The sequence below is a fragment of the Trachurus trachurus genome (assembly GCF_905171665.1).
Source record: "Trachurus trachurus genome assembly, chromosome: 2".
NCBI lineage: Eukaryota > Metazoa > Chordata > Actinopteri > Carangiformes > Carangidae > Trachurus > Trachurus trachurus.
Genome location: NC_139914.1, coordinates 3403105 through 3425670, shown reverse-complemented (window position 1 = coordinate 3425670; position 22566 = coordinate 3403105). Strand labels below are relative to the sequence as shown.

Genomic DNA, 22566 nt, shown 5'->3' with positions numbered 1-22566 from the left:
TTGTGCGTCTAAATGCGATAAGTGTTTACCAACGCTCGTCTGATTTTTACCATTATTATTATTATTTCTGCCACATCTGGTGCCTGCTTGTGCTAAATTGTAATAATATAAATGTGTAATTGTCTGTTAACCAGAGCTCACAACGTCAGTGAGAGGTTATAAATGTGAGGTTATTGATGTTTGTGATGTTTTGCTTTCACTGTACCTCCTTCTACGTATGATATAATTATTGATGATGCAGCGGTCTGGTTTGGTTCATGGTTACTGGCTGTAAGTGCAGTGTGTTTTTTCATGCCAAATGTACATTATTTAAGAAAATAATAAATATTGGATAAAATATGATGTTTTGTGTGTGAGAGCATGTCTGATCATTTTAATAAAAAAGAGGCCAAATGGTGAATCTGCCTCTGAATAAGCAGCTCTCCAGCGACAGAGAGTAAACATACTATACAGCGCTCAAATATCCCGATGATTTATAAAATAGCAGCACACAACGCCAGGTCTGCTTCCCCTCTGTATGATTCAAAGTCCTCTCGGGGATGGGAAGCCCTCAGGAAGTCCACACTTCACGGGCCCCGGGATGAGGAACAGGCTGAATGCTCAGGAGTCAGCCGTCGCCATAGCAACACACCCAGGCCACAACTTTAATCTGTTGTCTTGGTTCCAGAGAAATCGAGAAAGGCACATTTCTTTCATCCTTCAGAGACATGGATCTTGCCCGGTGTAAAAACAGAAATGCATTTGTTGTTTGTTTGGTTTTTTTTTCTCTCCCTCGGACACACTGCCTGCGAAGAAATGCATCCAGGCATTTTAAATATTTTACACAGTTGGAGCGCAACAGTGAGATATGGACATCTCCTGAATATTAATGATTGCTGTGCTGTTTATTTTTGTACTGGATATCAGTTAGGAGCTGTTTTGTGCTTTAATGCACATAAGGAGATGTGGCATTAAACATTTAAAATATATTTTTTGTAGCTTTAAATCATATTAGATTATTCAAGTCTAAAGTCTATGCAATATTTCTTTGTCCTGATATTTTTTCAGAGTAGACAAAAATTTCTCCTGTGTTGTTCACATTTGGTATTCAATAGCTTTTGTTTGCTGTGATGATAGTTTTAAAGCTGCTTTTGTCAATATTTTTTTATAATTAATGGATGAAGATTCCTTAAAGAGATTAACCTGCAAAACTATCAGACATCTAGGCTACAGTTTTCTCGCAATTTGTGAAACTATTTAGCATCTTTCTGCCAGCTCCAAAGAAGAGGGCTATTTGATGTCCAAGATAAAGCAGTTAAAACACAAGCTTACATCAGTTTATGTAGATAAAATGGCAGTTCTCCTGCTGCAGTACAAGTCTACCACAGATGGCTTTCAGCTTTGTTTTAATCAAAAAACTCTGATTGCCAACAAGTTCGCCAAGTTCTCTTATAAGGTAATATCAGTGTTGTGTTTCGAGCTTGTTTTCCAGTGCCACCGAGTTGAAACCAAGAAAACAATGGGCCTGTTGTGAACAAGGACAAGAGGTCACATCCAATACGTTTGCAACATAAAAGCTACGGGTTGCTCATGATCTGCCTTTGTGACGCATCTGCAACAACACAGACAGGAGCAGCTTGTCCCTGGTGCCGTCCTCATCCTCTTGTCCCCTTTAGCTACACAATATGAGAAGACAGAGAAGTGCTATCAAGATGATCTGGAGTCCTTTGAAACCTGTTTTTTTTTTCCTCCCCCCCAAAAAAACTACTTTTCATGCCTACAAAGTGGAACTCACATTCATCGACTGCAAGCAACTGACAGCACAGCATTGCATCCTAATGTTTCAGGCTGTTACTCGGCTATTCAGGACTTGTACAGCTGCAGAGCTCAACGCTGTTAACTCATCTGTAATCCCAGTGAGCCATGTGTTTCCCAGGGTTTGCATGCTGCAGGTGCCCATGCTGTATATTCTGTAGCCTACACACCATTAGCCCACTGATTCCCCCACACTATTTGTCATGGCTGCCGTTCTGCCACAGGGTTCAGGAGCGGAAGTGAACAGCTGGGAGTCTGGTAAATGGACACAGCTTCTCTGTTGCACCCCACCCACCCACCCACCCACCACCCAACAGAGCTACAAAGACACATCATTTATCTTCTCACTGTACCAGGTATTCCTACAGACTCATCCCCATCTCCAACACATTTCTCATCATCCCCTGGTGTTCCTCCTCCTCCCTGTGGGAGAGAGGATGTGTGGATACTGGCCTCTTCCATAATAGACCTGACCAGCAGGTTAGAGTCGTGGTATACCTTATATCTGTGCAGGGGTTCTGTCAACATACAGCAGGATCACTGCGTCCAAACAGCCTATAGGAATAAATAAAACTATGGCTGGTGGTTTGGCTAGATTTCATCCTACAATACATCTACTGTACGTGTTGCTCTGGACCTTCCTTTATGGCTTATACTGTAATTGCATGCAATGTTTAGGTTGTGTTTATTTCTAGAGGCAAGAGCGTGTGTTGGTATTTTCATCAACACAAAGGAAGCCAGTGTGAGCTGCAAAAGTCTTCAGGGCAATAATTATTAATTACTTATCAATTGTTTTTGTTAATTTTCTGTGCAATTCATAAACCCTCTTTTGTGTGTGTGTTTTTTTTAGTCTGTGTTTGACTGTTGTGTCCTTAGGTCTTAGACGTGTGTTGTCTTTTAAGCTACTCAATGCTCTTTTTAAATTGCCCCGAGGGGACAAATGAAGTGTTTTTGAATTGAATTGAACTGAATTGAATTTTAATGAGAGCCAGACATGGTGTGCTGATGAGAGGTGCGTTAAACTACCTGTGTCCAGGGAAGTTAATTCAAGTATAATAACACATTTTCACGGTATGTTTTGAGACCTAACACAAACAATCCCACTTTATTGAAGCTTATTGTGTCATAAACTACTGTCCATGAATGTGGCCTCCATGATTTCATTTTGGAGCCAGACTCAAGAGGCAATTTAAGAAACTACAGCTTTTACACCACAGTGTTGGCTTCAGCTGCAGTTTGGTTTTTATCCTCAGATAAAAGAGCAATCTTAATCCTAACACTTGTTACCGAGTATGTTTCATCACAAACAAGCTAATTGTTTTGGTGCTTTTCGTTCCATTTCCTCTGCTGATATACTGTAAAAACAATGTGAGCACAAAACTAAATATTGTTCAGCTCCCAGGTCTCACAGCTCTTTCCAATTTCCTCAACTTAACGTCCCTGGCACGTTGAGGCAGTGAGGATGTCAGTGACATGACATGCAGCCAGATGAATGGCATTTGAAGGGAGGCCAAGATTAAGCTGTGCCACCATAGTTGTCATTCTTGTCTGGCAGCACGAAGCACTGATGGCTGTAATGGCTCCTATTACTAAAGCAGGGCGTGATAACCGTCCTAATGGCCCAAAACCAAGCCTCAGGGTCGTTGCTCCCACCTTGGACATGTCGGCCAGAGAGAGACATTTATTTGCAATTATCACGACGTCGTCCTTCTGTTATTCAAAGTTTCCCTCGTCACTGACGGCTCAGGATTTTTTATAGGTCTGATACGCAATTTAGTTGCTAAGTAACCGCGGTGAAAAGAACAGTCTCCAAGGTACAAAATCAGACATATTGCTTACAAGAAATACACGTTGAGTGGTTTTGTTAGTTCTGAGACTGTGGACAATGAAGAGGGGGCGGTTACATTTTAAAGTTAGGATTTGGAACATATTGCCTGAGACACGGCATTGTTGGGAAAGTGCAAATTTTCCACGTCTATGCCTCAGAACGATACATGGTGTCCAAATTATGACAACTTGTGGGAACCTCCTCCTCTCACAGTAATTTTATGCTTGCTGATGGGGTTGGCACCGGGCTGCATTTCACTGCAGAGAGTAATCACTTGGCTGGTGATATGGGAGCTAAGAGTAATGGGATTGGACTTTACTTCCTTCTCCATTTGGCATTTTGTGTTGTCTGTCCTGACCATCTCCAAGCCAGGACCAACAGCTTGCTGTGCTTGGCAAGAGCCGCGCATAAATTTCCTGCACCAGAGGGAAGTGTGAAGACGTGTCAGTGTAACAGGTTTATGCTCTCATCTTTTGGCATCTTTTATGTGTTGGTTCAAGATGTGCGTTTGAGTCGATTCACGCCGACGATGAGCAGAAAAAGAGAGATATCCCTTACGCTGCATCTTCAAGAATCACATTTTAACCACGGCCCTCGTGAGACGCCGTCTAACAGATTGGGGGATGTCCTCTGGAGAAAATCTATTTCTGTGATTGAGGCTTTAAAACTGGTGACGGACGTGGGAACCCAATGAAACTCCAAATTGAAAATTACTGCTATTCCTATTATTACCCATGTTTTTTTTTGCCGTTTCGTATTAAGAGCACTTGCACAACATTAGCAGCCTCAAAAGGACTTGAAGTTTTCCTTAGAAGGAAAATGGATTTAAGTGCTACACTGTGGAAAGAAGATGAAGAATACTTAATGTGAGGAGCTCTCAGGGTGTTGCATACTTCCCCTCTGTGACCCTGACTTTGCCACAAGAAAAACAGTCAATCTGCAGCCTGTTTATAATCTCCATGTGTAATTCACTCATTTACTGCAGCAACAATGGATCCAAAAATGAGGCTGCTTGGTTTATCATTAATGGTTTTATCAGAGAGGCAGCCATGACAAATAGTGTGGGAGTCAGTTGTGAGTGGAGTATGGGCATCTGCAGCACGCAGGGTCTGGGAAAACACATTGTTGGCTGGGATTACAGATGAGTTAACAGTGGGGAGCTCTGCAGTTGTGCAAGTGCTGACTGACTGATGAGGATGTTTTTTTCCACTTGTGTGTCTTAAGTTGCGTTAAGCTCTCATGGCCACTGTGCTATGGTGCTTTCTATTTACAGTCACCACAGTAGGGCTGGGGATCGCTACTGATTTACTGAATTGATTTGATTTCTAACTCACAAGGTCCTGATTCGATTCGATATTGATTTATTTAACCAGTCCCAGCCTGGTCAGCTGCATACATGAACTGATGAAGCCTCTTGGATGAGAGGTGAAACGTCTTCCTAGACAAATAACTAAGTCCAGTTGCTTTCGATTTAACCTCCTTTGAAATACTATGACCTGGACAAATGAGAATATGCACCGGCTTTATTTAAAGATATTTCAGCTTTAATACCAATTTACTTGTGATTTTTCACAAAACTAATGTTGCAAATTGTACAAAGATGGAACTGTCTAACCTGGTGTTTTATTAAAAACATTCATATTTACATTAAATTGACCAAAAAGCTACAGCTACATCAATGCACATTTATTTAACATGACCCACTCAAGAAGTTAACAGTGCAACAGTGCAATGGTATACATTAAAAGATCGGTCTTTTAAGGACTTTATGAATTGATATTGGATCTTTCAAATGAAGATCGATATGAATCGGAAAATCGATTTTTTAAACCCTGCCCTACACCAAAGCCTGCAAATGCCACAATATCACATATAGAGATGCCAAAATCATAATTGTGCAATGCAACACCTGAGAATGCAGACTGCCTATGATTCATGTGCTTGTTTCTTAATCATAATAAAAGCACCAATGACTTCTCTGTGCCTATTTCTGGTGTGAACAGGCCTGGCTGTCTACAAAATGCATTTAGCTGTCGAGACAGTGTTGCACTCACTATGAGATCTATACTTTCTATATATCTCAAACCCAACTGATGAGGGGTCATGAGAAATGTGTCTGGTTGGTCAGATGCTATCTATTTTTGATGTAAACCACGGTCACTGGGGACGAAGTAAAGCTGCACTCAGTTCTGATGCAACAACAGTAAGAAAATCCTTGCTACAACATAAATAATCCTCAAGGAAAAAATCATGGGCACGGACAAATAAATCAATACCCCTGATGGACTAGCTGCACCGCATAAAGGGACTATTTTCTCCATAACTCATTATGAGTGTCATCCATGGTCTTCATTAAGTTGATCATTACAGCACCAGTAATTATTACAGTGACAACATTGGAGCACACTAGTGGTCTCATTTGTGAAATCATCTCCTGTTTAATTTGCGCACATTAAACAACCCTGATATGAAAAGTACTGCAGTGTCCAGTATGTGGCTCCTGAACCAAAACCAATGCTTTTCAGTGTAGCACATGGAGCTAACTAAAGCTAGCGTTGTCCCCATCCTGACATGAGAACGATTCTCTAACTACAAATTAACCAACTGGATAAAATAATTACAAACCGAGAGCCTGAGCATATACGTCACACAAGTTCATACACAGTTTACACCTTGGGGTTGAAAGTGCTGCTGCTGCCGTCTGAGGTTCGGCTGCAGCTCGGCTCAGCTCTGCAGTCTGCACAGACAGCTGGAGAGTAGCTGAGCCTTTTATTCCTCCCTCTAAAACCCCTGTAGCTGCTCTGAGCATCCTGACATCAGACCCAAGCTCTAATGCAACGAGCAAAAGGCAAAAAGCAGTGTGGTTCTCATTTAAAGGCACAAAGTCACATCTACAAACATGACTAATGTCTGTGCAATTACTGACCTTCCTTTGAGAGAAAATTTTGAATATTAATCCTACTGGGGTTTTTTTCAAGCACCACACTGACTAATTAATTTCAGGTTCATGCAAAAATCCATGCGTAATTGTTGAAAGCTCTAACAAATAGCATTAATTAAAAAAAAACCTCAACATGCTAATGGAACAGATGCAGCAGGCTGCTAGTTAATGTCTTTACATTTGGTGTATTTGCCTTTCAAGGGGAATAAACAAAAACAGTCTGGCAGTCAAATCTGTGTGGATGATGGAAGGGTAAAATTAGCTGCAGTCTCTGTCTGAACCTTTCATTCATTTAGCAAGATTAAAAGGAGAGGTGTGTTCAAACAGACGCACAATGACTCACAATCAGCTTCAGTAAATTACTTTGCCATCTTCATAATTATAAATTAATAAAAAAAAATTTAGGAGACTGCCGGGAGCGCTTCAAACTTTTGATTCATAAACAGAGATCTCTTATATGCAACACTGACATGTAACTGGAGACTTAGTGACATTTGTGCACACACGAAATAACATAAAGAACAGAATTTCGAGATGCACGATTGATCAACGCCAATGACTCGTTAGCTAAAATATTCAACAGAATGTGGGACCTCTCTGTGCTTGCGTCACAGATATCTCCATTAACGCGAGTCAGGGAAAAACATGAGACACAGTCATGCCGCCCACATCTCCCACATTTCCTCTGCTCCCTGATTTCCCTCTGGCTTCCCCTCTGCCAAGGCCCCCGCACCTTGGGAGTTCGAATTGAGAAGGAGAAAGAGAGAGAGAGAGAGAGAGGACATCATCTGTCACCATCGTTGGCACCTTGTTACGAAAACGGTGGTTTCCGAGGGCCGCGCCACATGGCACCGGGGCACGAGGCCGCCTGTTGCTGGCACTGGGTTCACGGAGAAAGGGGTGACGAGCCAACAGGGACAGTCAGAGGATGCTGCTGCTTCGGCTCGGTAACATTAGAAAAATGAGCGTGTGATGACGGAAAAAAGAACAGGACGACTTTGAAACTATACATCTGGCTGTCTGATACAACTTTTTGGTGGTTGGATTGGATACACTTCGGCACAGAGGTTAGAAAAAATACGCCCCACACAGCTTTGGAGGGATTTCTCCGATTAAGTGCAATGCAGCCCCCAAAGGTTGAGATTACCTGACTTTTTCCCTGAGATGACTCTGGCCCTCAGTGTGACATCAAAGCAACAGGATTAAGTGCAGAGTGAGGTTGAAATAAGACACAGAAAGAAGCTGCTCTCAGCACATCAGGGTTCACTGACACTACTGAGTTTAATTATAAAGCCAGAGATGGAAATGTTTTTGAAAATCAATACTGTCTAGGAAGCTAGCAATAGCAAAAAGTGTAGCAAAGAGAAGAAAGAGGACATTGTTCCTCATAATGAAAAGTTGAATTACGAAGTCATAAAAAAATTCAAAACTGCAGCCCATTTATTTATTATCTGCTATGGCTTTACTAGGAGAGATAAGATGTACCCTTATTGATTCACTGTGGAAGAAATTTGATTTTACTCCGCAGCACAAAGAAATGGAAAGAATACATTTCGATAAAACCCTCTTCATCCAAAATGAATAGAAATGAAATTACATTAGATCAAACAGAAATAATACATACAAGAGATTAGAGCATGCGGTGTGCATCTGTGGTGCTGACGGATATAGGTCTGATTACGGTGCGGCTAATGTTTGCAACATCCCAGCATGTCTGTTAAAACTTGGTCATAACCAACGCTCTGAGAGAAAATTTAATCTTGAAATCTTTCTGAAACATTTGGTTTAACTCAAATCCTGGATATTATTTTCTACTGTCTCGCCACAGTTCTGTTAACTTACTATTTTAGACCATTTGATACAATAACATAGTTACTAAAGATGGAGTGATAAAGCTCACTGAGCGTACCAGCTTGCTAACCATCTGTTATCCCATTGTGGCAAACTCTTGCTACCTTTTAACTAACTTCTGAATTTAATAATTGAATTATTTAAGTCACTTGTTCAAATTTCATGAAGGCCTATACAGTAGTTATGCATAATTGAGGGTGTGTCACTTTGAGCGACAGGTGGAGAGGATGTTCACCACTAACCAGCATGAAAAGAAAGTCTCAGGTCCACACACGTCCCATCTCTTTGCCCATTCTTTTGATTATAAAGGAGCCACACAGTCCTACATCCATCTGTATATACACTGTCACAGGTAAATATTAAAAAAACAGTGTGTATGCTTGTGATAACAGCATTAAAATGTTAATCTGGCTGCTACAGTACATTAAATAATGTAATTGTAATGTCAGCAAAGTGACTAGCTAATCATTACAGTAATCTAAAGTTTGCTAACATTAGCCTACAAAACATTGGCAGTGAGTAATGGTTTCAATAAGCTGGTGTTTTGTTGCCTGGGACATTAACTTCGAAGTAGAAGTTGTTGTTTTTTTGTCTCATTGAAATGTCCCCAAGTAGAGACAGAACATACCAGGACTATAAATTGCCCGATTGTATTTTGGATCCAGTAAAAGTAGTCAAGTAGAGCTTTTTGAAAATATCAAAACCATCTGGGGTATCACACTATATTTTCAGCCTCACATGTTGGCTACAGAAACAGTGACTATAGCTGTTTAGCTTTAGAGGTGGACATTTCTGTTCCCTCTCTGTAATTGTATTGATTTTTTTAAAGTTACCAAAGAATCAAGCAAAGTTTTGCATTGCTGAACCTTTTACCAGTTTAAATCACATGCTCTGTTTTGGAGAAGGAGGAGATGCCTGAAGCTCCTGGTAAAAACTTCCTGACTGACACTGAATCTTTAGCTCACTGCTTTAATGTCGCCATCTTTCACCGTCTTTCGTAATTGCTATTGCTTTGATTGGGTGATCTCTTGGGACAGAGAATTACACATTGTGTTTAACATTTCAGTGGAAACTCATAGACAGAAATTAAACTATTGATTCTTGTGGTAAAAAATCAAAAGGGATTACAAATAAAACTCACACTTCTGCTCTGGTTTTACCACTCAGCTGTAGCGGCTCACTTATCAAGAAGTCAACATTAGCGTACCACACAAAAAGTTCATTTTGTGGCAAGGAGAGCATTTTATAAATAGAACTCAGGTTGATCAGGTTTTTTTGGAGTAAGTAACTGATATATCTTTAATCCTCCTTACATTTTTTCCAGATAAACAGGTATTTTTTACCCACCTTCATTTCTTCTCAAGTAAAATGTCATAAATATGTCACTAGCTCTAAGTGCGTGTGATATTTTGGTACATTTCTCAGAGTGACACACAAGGTATTCAGTGTAATGTAACCTCTCTGAGCAAAACATCGCTCTGCGACAGAGGTTTTGACGTGAGCTGCCCAGCAGGAGGCTGTCAATCATTTTGACAGGCACTCGGCCCGCTGGGGACTGACAGTGAAGAGGAGTCCCATGAGCAGAGCAGAGTGTGTTTGCGGAGGTCATCATGGCACCTGAAAACACGCAGCTTCAAGGTAGAGCACCGACCACCGACTTCTTTGTAAAAACTTCCCAGAAATCTACGACACAGTTTCCCTCAGCTCTCTCCCTGAACTAAATAGTCACTGCTGTATTGCGAGTTTAGAAAAGACATGTTAGGGCTAATTTATTCATAGACTAAACTTAAAAAATGTGTTCTACCTGCTTGTCTTGGTTGAAAGGTTGCACACATGAGCCTGACCTTCGGGAATAAAATGTTAAACACTAGGCAGCACTGGCTGGACTTCTTAAGGGAAATAGTTTGACATTTAGGTGAATATGTTTATTTGGTTTCTTGCTCAGGGTCAAGTGGGTCGATCAATACCACTCTGCTGGTTGAATACAAGGCTACAGCCAGAAGAGTGTTCCCTCTACATGTAGAATAGAGGGAACAGCTGTACTGTACATGCCAGTGTCTGTTAATGGCAAAATCTGCACTGCCGAAGCTAAATAATTGATATGCTTTATCTCAGGACTACCTCGCACTGCCACCGGATTGTACTGACAATGAAATAACAGCATTAGCGTGACACCTGAAGAATCACATTGCCAGGGATTTTATTTCACTATGCAAATGTTTTGTGCCCTTTAACAAAACAAATGATGAGTTGTGAAGCTACAAACATGTGACTTGATCCATTATTCAACAAGTCATACAGTATGTAAATGTCTCAAGTAAATACGTTTGGTTTGCTCAAAAGATTTAACAGGTTTTCTCTCCCCACATAGTGCAGCACGAAACAATGTGCTGCACTCTGATGCAACCACAGCTGTAAAGTCACACAGCGTTGAATAAGTGCACTTTCACAAGATCTCGTCTACAGATGGAAACGCCATATGAACACACACAACTGTATGTTATATCTCTTCATTCAGACTCAAAGCAGACACGGTTTTGGTGCCGTGGATTAAAAAAAAGAAGAAAAAAAATTCAAAAGCTGAAGAAATGTGAGCATGAAATTTCAACAAGTCAAGAATTGCTTTGGTCTGAAATGTTTCCAAACAATTTTCTTAGTAAAAAGAGGCAGAGGAACAGGCTGTATAGCTCTTTTCACAGCTTCACAAATGAGTATTCACAAACGCTTAAAATGCTCTTGGATTAAAATTCTCACCATGACTCAAAGCTGCTGCATTTTACTTCTGTCTTTTTATTCTGCTGCACAGCATTTGCTTTCTGTGCATCTTTGATGACAGATCACACTGAGCTGAAACAGCACAGGAACCAGTCAAGTGAGAAGACGTGTTGTTTTACAGTCAATTGGTCAGCAAGCCAAGCCACGCTATCTGAAAGATACCCCCATTTGAAGGAAATGCCATTTTTTACTACTTAGTGTAAAACTTTTATGTCGTTTTTTATGATTCTTTTTCATCCCTGAAGGGACCTAATCCTGAGAGCTGCTATCATTTTTTGGCTGCGACTTCAATCGCAGTATTTCACTGACTGGTCGTTCACAAGTCAAGCATGAAAAGTCTCTCAGTGTGGAGGATTCTGGGTCAACGGACCAATGAAACTGGTCTAAAACTATGGAAAGAACTGAGAAAGATACAAATCACAACTTCCTCTTATGACTTTCAGAGTGAAATTGCAGCTAATGCAGCTTGTGATTAAGATCGCGCATTGTGGTTCTACCCAAAAAGATTCTGTAGTAAATATGTGTTGTGATAATTCAACAGGTTATGCAGTAAATTACGTTGTGTCTGCACGGTCCAGGTACAAAGTCTAACTATAAAGTCTAACCGAAATGACTTTTTTAAGACCTCTTTTGAAAGAAAACTTTTTCACCACAGACCAGGGCCTGGTAAATAGCAAGGAATCATGGTTTTCACTGACTGTCATTGTCAAGATCCTCAAAAAGACAGTGTGAAGATTGTTAACAGGCAGAGAAAATCAATCTGACCACCTCAAACAGTGCAGGAGACACTGGGTACGTGACTGGGGTTTGAGTTTTGCTGAAGTATTTCACATCTCACTTTCACGTACAGGAGAACGGGCTGCAGAAGAAAAGGCCACTTCTCTCGTCTTTAGACCAGTGTCTTTGTCTGGGACTCTTTCCTAACACTCAGTCTCGGATAGAGAGGGTGTCTTCAGGGTTGTCTTACTGTATATCTGGGCATGAGACAATGCATGAGTCCTAAAACCCAGACATACAGTATATTAGCACTTAACACAAATTTGGCACTTAGGTTTCACTCATCCTGAAGTCTGTGGGTTATTCAAGTGTGTTTTTGGTTAAATGACTGAAATAAGGTTGATAGATTACACAAACTCAAGAGATTTTCACATTTTACTCGACTAGCAATTGAAAAATCTTTGCAAAAATGATTTTCTTCCAACGTATAGGTTCTAGATCATCATCAGGCAAAAAAAAAGGTCTAGTAGCTCCTCATACACACCAGCCTCACTGAATAGATTTGTAAAGTGTTAGATATCATGATATAAAATCATGCATGACTGAACATATTGACCTTTTCACCCCCATTAACTCTTCTATTATTAAGATTTTGTTTTCTCTACAATGACCATTACGGCCTCACAGAGCCACAGGCACAGCTGCAGACTGTTGTTGTTCCTTCAGCCTCTTTAGTTTTTGCTCATTGCTTCCTGTTTTATGTTTATTAGCAACAATTTAACTCCTAACTAAGCATTAAACCATATGGCTTTACATTTCTTGAGGAGTGTCATGACAAAATATTTACAAAGAGAACATGAGGTTTAATTACAGTGGACACTCTTGCCATCTGCTCATTGGGTGACTATAGCTACTGGATTGGATTATGTGGAATGGATATGTTTTATGTGTAGTTGTGTACTTTTTTTTACTCTTATAATAGAGTTTTCTCGGTGTATGTGTGTGTGTGTGTGTGAAATGGACGTGTGAGTGTGTGTGGGTGGTCTTCAGCTTCCTGTTCCTGTTCTGTTTTTGGCGCAGTTAAACCTGCAATAAATACTGTATCTTTATGTTAAATTTTAAATAATTAGACCGGTAAGCTTATTTATACACTAATTTATACACACAGAAAACAGGCGCGTCAGCACTGGTATACTGGAGTTTCGTCAAAGTCATATTTCTGGCACCCTGACGTATTTAAGTCAATGTTCACTCTATTTTTAACCAAGTATCGGTGTTAAGCTGCCGAGAGCTGTGAACGTCGTGGGCTGAGAAACCAAAGCAATTAAAAAATGCTTTCTGCAGAGCTGAGGGGAAATATAAAATCTAAATCTGTACATTAATCAGTAGGAGAGACTCTTTTCTCAAGAAGTAGTGGTCGCATCCTTTGTTAACATACAAATATTGATAATAGCAGTGGTTCCCAACCTGTGGGCCACGAATGTATGGCAAGCGGGACAACAGATCATCTACAAAACAGTTCAAACAATAATTTGGATAGTTCCACTTCTCAGTTCAGTGTGGGCTATGATTTCAATAAGTTTGGAAACTAGTGGACAACAGTCAAGATCATTTTGACCAAAAGTTGGGTTGTACGGGACCCAGATTTGTCATCGTTGGCCATGTCGTCGCTCACACATCTCTTTACACATCTCTTCACAAAGAGTTGCCACTTCATCATGAGGTGATTCCTCCTCAAACAGAACCACTGACATAGCGATAGCATCTACATCAGGCACCGTTTCACCTGCAGTTTCAACGCCATCAGTGGAGGTTTCTGTTTGAGATGCAGGACTTTTCCACAGTGATGAATGGAGCTAATGTTCTCACTGTCAGATCTCTCGCCTCCTGGGCTGTGAGCCGCCCCACAGCTGTGTACGTTTGGGTTTGTGTGAGATGCTGCACTAAACATCTTTTGCCCTTCAACAGGTGTTTAGAAATCACTGCGGCTGCAACACGTACCCAGCGAAAGCTTATTTCTTCAAGAGGGAGCTGCCTTTTCAAAGTCTGCTCTTTTCCTAAACGTAGTTACACTGAAGGATAGCCCATTTATGGAAACACGGCACAGTCAGTTTTTTTTGCTCTACCATCCGTGAAAGATTCAGGTCGGAGAGCCAAGTGTGAATGAATTATTTTACACTCAGAGAAAGAAAGGCCTTTGAACGGAAAGTTTCTTAAGCCTCACAGCTCTGACAACTCTCTCTCCCTCTCACTTGTTGTTTGTTTAACGGTCTCTGGCAGCCTGCTCACATTTATATACTGTCATTTCCTAGAAAGAGAGGCATAACTTCATTATTTTTGAAGGTGCAGAAAATGTTTTACTGGCACAGCTTGCTGTCTGATGATCATCGAGTTCACACAAGGAGGCTAATTACAGTTTATTCATCCTGTAATTTGACTTTTTACACCCTTGTTAATCTCTTTTTGTTTCCTCTGTTTCATGTGCCTCTCTATTACCCCCTGTATCCTAGAAGTAAGGGTGCAAGTTATTCTCAAAGGATTTTCATTCAGTTATTCACAGAGGGCTTTAGAAAACACCAAGTCCCGATGTGGGACTGTTAAATAATGGTTTAATCTCATTCACTTTCGTGTCTTTAGAAGCTGATTTATTTATGAGAGCTTCTTTGCAGAGAATCATATTTCAGATGACACTAAAGACTGCAGCTTTCCGACGCCTGCAGCATTGCCAGTAGCTTCCCACTGACCACTGAGCTGGAAATAAGATCGCTTAAAGACTGTTGTGGAATTAAATAATCCAAGTCAAGCAAGTGTGGTGTATGCACGGATCGGATACTGACGGGGTGGCACTTCTCCTAGTCTCTGTAGCTGCTGTCACGTCACTGAGGTTACCGTCCATCCACACTAAAAGATTTTCAGTGTTTTTTATCAGACAAGCATTTTAGCTCCAGGTCAGCTAAGGGAGTTGTGGTGTTAAAATGCAGAGTGTAAACTACGCAGCAGCTGCTACCACAAACAACAAGGTCAATAACACTTGCAATCCATTATCCATGTCACAGTCACCGTGTGTCTGCCTCATAGTTTCAACCTGCATGAGGCACTGCCACTTTCACTTTGTTCTTGAAATTACAATTAATAAAGAATTCAGCATTTCAGCATCACATTACATCATAGGTCCCATAGATGCTAAAATACAAAGGTTGAGGGAGGAGCCAGATAGATTAGTTGTTACAATCTGCACATCTGAAGAGGTAATGGTGCATGGGGATATCTGATGTGGGGTTGTGTGATGTACTGATTGAGTATTCAGTGTGTTACCTGCAGTCGATTCAGATCAGCATGTTCCCAGTTTAGAGAAGCAGCAGGAGGAGCGTCGTCAGGGGAGCTGAGCGTGGACGACGACGGGGCCATCTGCAAAAATACCCACAGAAAAAAACAAACAAACAAACACACAAAACAATCAGCTCAAGTGCACCATATATTCAAAATATTTTCACCATTTTATCACAAGTACAACACACTACACACTGCATAACTCCACATGCACATACAGTACAAGTGTCATATATTCCCCTATACCTTTGATCGTTTCCCAGTAAATGAAACTTAAAAAAAAAAAAATGTCATTATCTTCACATTCCCTAGTGAGAGTATTAAATTACTTTAATGATGGTTATAAAAAGAACCCTTATTCTTTATTGTATTACTACTATTAAAGACAAATCATGAGCTATTTGACAGTGACACAAAAGGCTTGCAGTGATTATTTTGGAGTTTAAGACCAATGTTCTCCATCTGCCTCGGGGACAAAGAGCTGATGATTGATGTGGAGTTGAATTAATTTTAGAACGGGAAGGAAGCTCAAATTGTTTCAAAATTAACGGGTAATTTCCCAACAGCAGTTATCAGGAGGAAATGTCAAAGCTCCAAGAGAGGGAGTGAAGAATTTGACTAAATGTGCTCACAGTGTTATATTTAAACACACACACAAAACTGTGATTTCAAGCACAGAAACAGAAGCCAGGCTGTGATTCACGAGCGCCACTTGAGTCTTGGAAACAGAGAGGGGCTTTGTTTTTACATGCAGTCGGGGGCTTTGCTCTTCTTATCTCTCCACAACAAACACTTAACTCTGCTTTCGCCACTTCCCCTGATTACAATCAATGGGTGCGGAGAACCTCTTTAGCTCCCTGTCACCTCCAGGTAATCAGATGGTCACCAGCCTTGACAGCCCCCCCTCAACACTTCATACTGTCCTGCGTGCCACCACACTTGCTGAAAAGGATGCACTGATTTGACGGCTCCGAATTGAAATCATATTTAAGAGCATAAATATTTGCATAACTGACTATATTTGATAATATTATTAGCATGTTTGAAGCAAGTTTGGCATCAGGCTCTGTTCATTTAAAGGGGAACTACAGTATGCAAATCCGGTCTCTTCTCCTCTGTTTCGCTAACCCTCCTCTTGGCCATGTGCATTTGTTTACAACGAAGCCGGCTACAGTAGAAATCAATCAATAGAGCCATACATAACGTTATAGGCTATATCATATTTGATGCTACAACGTGTATATAATGTGTCGTCTTATCTGTCATAAACAAGAGATTACGGGTTACGGGGCGCGTTTGTGTCGAGGTGCCGCAGAGACAAGAGCTGGGACACCGGGGCAGCGGCGAAAAACTTCTTAATCAAGGTAAAAATGTAGCATAGTTAAACTACAAATCCTGCATAGTTCGTCTTGCCTGAACTAGACTAGTTGTCTGCCTGAACTAGTCTAGCTCCGCAGGCTTCACATCATAAAAGCTGATCCTTGAACTTTTCAACTTGCTTTGTTCAATTACAACAATTACAATTTTCTCATTCTTCTCTCTTTTTAATTAAGTCTGTGTGAATGAATGTGAGCATTTCAAAAGTCTAAAAGTAAAAAAAAAACTAAAAGTCTGCCTCATGTTCTCACCACAGCTACTGAGTTGTCGGTGACGATGAGTCAGTATTGGTGCTTCAGTTTGAAGATACACAGTGTTCAAATAAAAATCTTCTGTGCATATATTATACACCATTTGTGTGGAGAGACAGCCAATCTAAGGCATGCTCATATAAATACTGAAAGATGGTATCAATATTTTTTTTTACAGTGTTCTCAATTAAAGTTAATTAGTAATAGATCCTGCCTCAGGTGGAGGAGTTTAAGTATCTCGGGGTCTTGTTCACGAGTGAGGGGAGAACGGAGCGCGAGATTGACAGGCGGATCGGTGCGGCGGCCGCAGTAATGCGGTCATTGTATCGGTCCGTCGTGGTGAAGAAGGAGCTGAGCCGAAAGGCAAAGCTCTCGATTTACCGGTCGATCTACGTTCCCACCCTCACCTATGGTCATGAACTCTGGGTCATGACCGAAAGGACAGGATCCCGGATACAAGCGGCCGAAATGAGTTTCCTCCGCAGGGTGGCGGGGCGCTCCCTTAGAGATAGGGTGAGGAGCTCTGTCACCCGGGAGGAGCTCGGAGTAGAGCCGCTGCTCCTCCACATCGAGAGGAGTCAGCTGAGGTGGCTCGGGCACCTGTATAGGATGCCCCCTGGACGCCTCCCTCGTGAGGTGTTCCGGGCATGTCCCACCGGGAGGAGGCCCCGAGGAAGACCCAGGACACGCTGGGGTGACTACGTCACTCGGCTGGCCTGGGAACGCCTTGGGGTCCCCCCGGAAGAGCTGGAGGAAGTGTCCGGGGAGAGGGAAGTCTGGGGATCCCTGCTCCGACTGCTGCCCCCGCGACCCGGATTCGGATAATGCGGCGGACAATGGATGGATGGATGGATGGATAGTAATAGATTTATTACCACAAAATAAAAGCTAATTAAAAGGGAAATTAAAAAGGGAAACAAAACAGTGGCATTTAAAACAAAAAAGCTATTTACTGTATATTGTTAACCTCCCTCAGGCTCTAAAAAATAGAAAAGGCTTTGTTAGTTGATGCAAATATAGATTTCTATGTAAAGGTACGAATAATAATAAAATAATACATAATAAGGCAAATGAACATATTGGTATATAAGTACAGTATGTACAACAATACACTCACAAAAAATATAGAACAAATGCAGTATTATTCTGTGGATAAAAAAATCAAAGTGGCTGGTCCGGTATATGATATATAAGGGAGTTGTATTAATGCAAAGTGCATGTATGTGCAACATTCGTCTCTGTGACTTCTTCACATTGATTGTCCTTCTGGGAAGGGTTAGGATGAAGAATGTACCTCTGGGTACATGAGACGGGGGAAACGGGCTGTTTGACAATGTGAACGGCAGGAGGTTAGTGGGAAAAGCGCTTGTGGAATTAAACCTGTCTGGGCAGTCGGTGTGAGACTCTAGTCAGTCGACATATTCTAGGTACTGTACAGCCGCTAAACGCAGTTACAGTACAGGTTTAATATGAGACTGTCAGCTTGTAAAATAGTTGAAGCGTGTGGCCAAACAGTTTAATAACCAATGCTCCTAAATGTGATTCACAGCTGTTCATTCTGAGCCTGTAACACATGCAGATATGGTAACACAGGACTAAATGTTACAGTTACAGTTATTATTATATGTATATGTTGGATATGAGAGAAAGTTACAATGATCAAGAATTCAGAACAAACCTATGGACATGAGTCTTTTTTCAACTACATACAGTAACACTGCATCCTGCTGGCTGAAAGTGACATTAAATGTGAAAATTATCAATGTCACTCTGCCAAATCATCACAGAACAAATCGAATGCACGTTCTCATTTCCATCAGCAAGGCGATCAAACGCCCTGACACTGACCTTTATAACGCATCTTGATGAGTGTCTTGATTGTGATTATGTCGCTCTAATTAATGCAGAGATTTGTTGTTTTTTCCTCAGGTGGGAGTAAGTTGATGACAACATTGGCTTTAATTAAACAAAAAGGGCAAAGGGCTTAATTATTTGTCCACTGCAGCGTTTTAAGAGTCACTCTATGATCTGAACAACCATACAGTTCCTTTTTGTTTTGCTTTTTTCTGATTGTCTCCTGAAATAGCACCGTGGTGGATGCACTGGACCTTGGCTGTCATGGTTACAACATAAACACACGGACTCTGCTGACAATGGCGTACTGGACATTTGTTGCCATGGTTAGATGGTTAATAATAATAATAATAATAAATAATTCATGGTTTGGTTTGCCAAAAAAAGCTACAGTACAAGGTTAGCCACGGTTTAGGTTAACAGAAGCACTTCCTGAAGGTTAAATCTCTGTTGTCATGGTTACAATCATACCATAATGGTTAACTTTGCCAGCAAAAAGTGCAACTGTACATCAACAGGGGAATCGAACACGATTCTCCTTGGTGATGTGTAGACTACGTCACATCCTGACACCTTTTTTTTCTCTTTTTCTTAAATTACTACGGCTGCAAGATGTCGCCAAGCAACGGAGTATAACTATGGGCTGTTATAACCTACAGCACAAACAACATATGGGCTTATTTTCTAACAGATATATCAGGTATATCACTGTCGGCAGTGCATGTTGATGAATGTGTGTGTGTGTGTGTGTGTGTGTGTGTGTGTGTGTGTGTGTGTGTGTGTGTGTGTGTGTGTGTGTGTGTGTGTGTGTAGGTCTCTGAGTTATTAGGATCAAAAATCTATATTTCCTGTCTCCCCACACTCCCTATCAAAATAAAAGGCCCAATAAACACCCCAAAATAGCTGTTCATCACATACATATGTTTAGTTTAGTGAGATTTCCTCAAAAGGAAGATAATAGAGTTGCACAAGGAAGCAGATGTCATTATTATATAGCACATTGATAGAGGGGATCCTGTTGTAAATAATGCATGTATTAAAAGCGTTTACAGAGGCTTAAGAACCTGAAAGAGGGGGATCTGCAAAGAGCGATTGGTGCAGCCGGGAACTTCTCACAAGCCATCTGGCAATTGTGACTTTGTTACAGATTCTTGGACACAGAAAAAAAAAAAAAAAAAAAAAAAAAGGAGATGAGTTTATGTCCTTCCTGCATTAGTCACCTCCCATAGTGACAGTTTGTTGCACACAGAGCATCATATAGACCAGTTTGCCTCGGCAGCCCTGTGCCAGCACTTTTAAATGGAGAATATTTCCAGCCTGACAGTTTTCATTAAAACCAGCTTGTGTAATGTCCATGCATCTCTCTACTGTAGGTCTTCTTCTTTAACTGCTGGGTAATAATAATAAAAAAAGAACCTCTTCATACAGCATCCAGGATGAGATAATTAAATCTCCTTATTCAAAGCCTTATCCTTCGGACAAAAATGACTTAACTTTGCCACCTGTTCCTCTTTTTGTCCTTAAGACAACGCATTCACTGTTTTTTATGCCTGCAGTCGAGACAGGCGTCGAGACAAACTGACAACCATGAATTATTCTAAGTACATAATGAGACTGAATATTATATTCTGCAATGCATGACAGTGAAGAAAAGCTGCAGCTAGAAAACGGAGCTACCTGTGAACCAACATGGAAAGAAAGAGTTTCACCTTCAGTTCAACAAACAGCAGTGGCCCAAGGCCAATGCAGCACAGCCAGGTATGTCAACATCATCACAGGCAATTACTGTGCTTATTTTTCTGGGAAAACTGAAAATTTGAACATCAACATCAACAGCACTCTCATGTGTATTTGTGTGTGTACGCTATATATGAAGCTACTGTTCACAGCTGTGCATCTTATATCTTGAAGACTGTGACTGATATGGGCAGTGATAATAAACCTTTTGGCACCTCTGATTAAAACTCCAGAAAGTCCACTGTTCCTGTCTGGCACATTACTATCCATAAAACCACAAGCTGTTCTTCTGCTTTTTGTACAATTTAAACAAAAAGGTGTTATTTAGTGAGCTGAAGAAATGAAGTAGGCCATTTGTCACTGTTTGTAGCTTTTCTAATCCAGTCATGCTACGCTAAAGAAAGACAGAAAAATATCAAAACCTTTCCTGTAAATACTAGAGAGTTTATAACACCGAAACATTTAACTTATCTGAGTTTATAAGCTTCAAATTCTACTTGATTTTTGAAGCCTTTGATTTTTGTCCCCACAGCCTTATCATCTCAGTACCCTCTGCTGCATGTGTTGTTTACATCAGCATCGCAGCCGATTTCAGTTTTAGTTGTGGTCACTACTGGTTAGGGGTGGTTAATTGGCCCAATTTCCCGATTCGATTCGATTACGATTATTGAAGTCTCGATTCGATTACAGACCGATTTTCGATTATTAACGATTATCGATTCGATTTTCGATTATTAATGATTATTGTTATGATTATTATCAGTCAGTTGCTGAATTATTATTAGCCTATTTTTATTTATTGAAAACCACAGATTAATTTTCTCTTTGTGCGTTGATTGCTTGTTGGCTCATTTTTTGATTCTTGGATTTTTTGTTACAATAAGTTACTTTAACTGATCATGGACCCTTTGTATTTTTGGAAGTGTCACAAAGGAGATTTAAATTAGTAAGTCTATTTTTTTGAAAGACAGATGCAACACATATTTTACTGTAGGCTTTAGATAATGTACACATAAAAACAGAACACAACACACGTAACTAGTGATCAAATAATATTGCTCTGGAACAACCAGCTTGCACACATTTTACTTTAGCCTACTGTTATAAAAACAGAGCACGCTGTGTAACTTCAACTTCAGTGATCAAATCATTGCTCTGGAGCAACCAGATTCTTTATGGAGGAAGACCAGCTGGTCCACATGTTGTGACGTGTTAACAGCGCTAAAGCCAGAATTAAAACAGTTTTTAGCAGCTTTACTGCTATGGTTGTAGCAATGCTAATTTCTGTTAGCCCGTCTATGGTGTTTTACATTATACAACGTTAGCATTAAGCTAGCGGACTTTATGCTTCAAAAGCAAGCTCACTGCTGCCTGTCCCATAGAAAAACATGACAGCGGCAGCCTAGTTTGGAACATGAACCACGTGACCGCGCTGGCGGCGACATCAAAAGCTGTCGCCACTCAATTGTATCGATCTTTGTCTCGCTCCGGCACCGTTAGCACCTTGTTAGCACTAGAGTGCCTATAGAGATCTCTCTATAGGCACTCTAGTTAGCACCTACACACTTGCTCGCTAGCTCAGTTACACAGCCTCTTGTTATGACAGACAGACCGCTCCACCTTGTGGTTAAATCCTGTATGACATCCAGTAACAGGAGGACTCGCCTTTGTATTACAATTTGAAAAAAAAAAAAAAAAAAATTGAATTTTTTTTTTTTTTTTGAAAAATATAAATAATCGATTTTTGTAAAATTAATAATCGATTCATAATCGGCAATTTAATAATCGCGATTAATCGATTATCGATTTTTTTCACCACCCCTACTACTGGTTGGCGACTAGTATAGCTGATGGAGACCAAAACAGTTACTGCAGTTAAATGTCAATGTTAAGTATTCAGCACTGATTCAATTTTATTTTTGACCCCTTATTTACTTCATATGGTTTCTTCCTGGAAATAAATGTATTTTCAGTTTTTCAAATGCAGCAACACACATGGAAGAACTAATATTACGGCATTAAAATTTCATGTGGTTCCACGAGATGCGGTGGCTGTTTGTTTCAGCCTCTATCGAAAACACAATGGCTCCAGGAGCTTGTTCGACGAAGTA

The 22566-nt window shown here is 40.6% G+C and overlaps 1 long non-coding RNA gene across 1 annotated transcript in view; it reads right to left on the bottom strand.

Annotated features, from left to right (window-relative positions):
• LOC310999733 overlaps positions 1-22566 on the bottom strand; it is a 33572-nt gene that overhangs the window by 6831 nt on the left and 4175 nt on the right. The window contains exon 2 of the long non-coding RNA XR_014596066.1: positions 15222-15314. This is a non-coding gene — a long non-coding RNA (uncharacterized lncRNA). The remainder of the gene's footprint in view (positions 1-15221; positions 15315-22566) is intronic.